Genomic DNA, 974 nt, shown 5'->3' with positions numbered 1-974 from the left:
ATCCACAGCCGCTCTCCAGTCCACACCCACCACATACCACAGCCAATCCGCAGCTACCTCAGGTAAAACCACGCCCCCCTAACTAACGCCCACTCAGGTCTGCCTTCTACTCATTCACCAGAAAGACCCGAACCAGCCCCGCCCACCACAACCTGAGCCAATGACATTATTCGCCAGATGATGTCCCCGCCCTTTTTTCGTTGACTGATGGATAAGCCCCGCCTCTAGAGACACTAGTAATTAACCCCTTACTAACCATGTGAAATTAAATTCTTGGAAACGCTTTACGTCTACGAATACATTCACACCATGCTGTTAAAACTGCATCGGAAAAAAGTGCATGTAGTTTTGGTGCAGTTTCTAATCAGGTGAGGCAGGTTTATGTCACGCGTTTCACCTCTAAGATTGAAAACTGCCCCAAAAAACACATCAAAAGTGTAATACCAAAGAAAATCTGCAACAGAAACGCTGCGTGTGAATTATCCACGCAGACACAGCGGCGGTTTCCGTATAGAGACTGAAAGTGGAAAGTCCACATTGGAAAACTCAGCATACTTTCTATAAAAAATGCTACGGAAAAAAACACGATGCGTTTCCACCGCGGTCTTATCTGCAACGTTTCTTGACTGTGACTCGCTAATTTATCTTGAATTAGCCTCTGTCCGCGACTTCGTCTGCGTGTTTTTGGCGTCATTGATCCGCCGATATTCAGCAAATAGCTGCCGTTGGTTCGTCTGCTCCAGCGTTTCGGCAGCTCTCAAGCTGGCCTGCTGCTGAATTTGTTCCTTGCACCGTGCCCGTGATTGTTCCGGCATCTCAGCAGCTCGCTAGGATGCCATATAATGAGCGTGTTGTTGGTGTGGATGATCTGCCTGCTTCGGCGTTTCAGCAGCTCTCAAGCCAGCCTGCCGCTGAACTTGTTCCTCGTGCTGTGCCCGTGATTGTTCCAGTATCTCAGCAGCTCGATGGGAAGC

General features: G+C 48.9%; 1 protein-coding gene across 1 annotated transcript in view; it reads left to right on the top strand.

Annotated features, from left to right (window-relative positions):
* Positions 1 to 974, top strand: part of AAMDC (adipogenesis associated Mth938 domain containing) — a 215,401-nt gene that overhangs the window by 129,510 nt on the left and 84,917 nt on the right. The window lies entirely within an intron of this gene.

This window comes from Leptodactylus fuscus, chromosome 2, assembly GCF_031893055.1.
Source record: "Leptodactylus fuscus isolate aLepFus1 chromosome 2, aLepFus1.hap2, whole genome shotgun sequence".
Taxonomy (NCBI): Eukaryota; Metazoa; Chordata; class Amphibia; order Anura; family Leptodactylidae; genus Leptodactylus; species Leptodactylus fuscus.
This window is presented reverse-complemented; position numbering and strand designations above follow the sequence as displayed.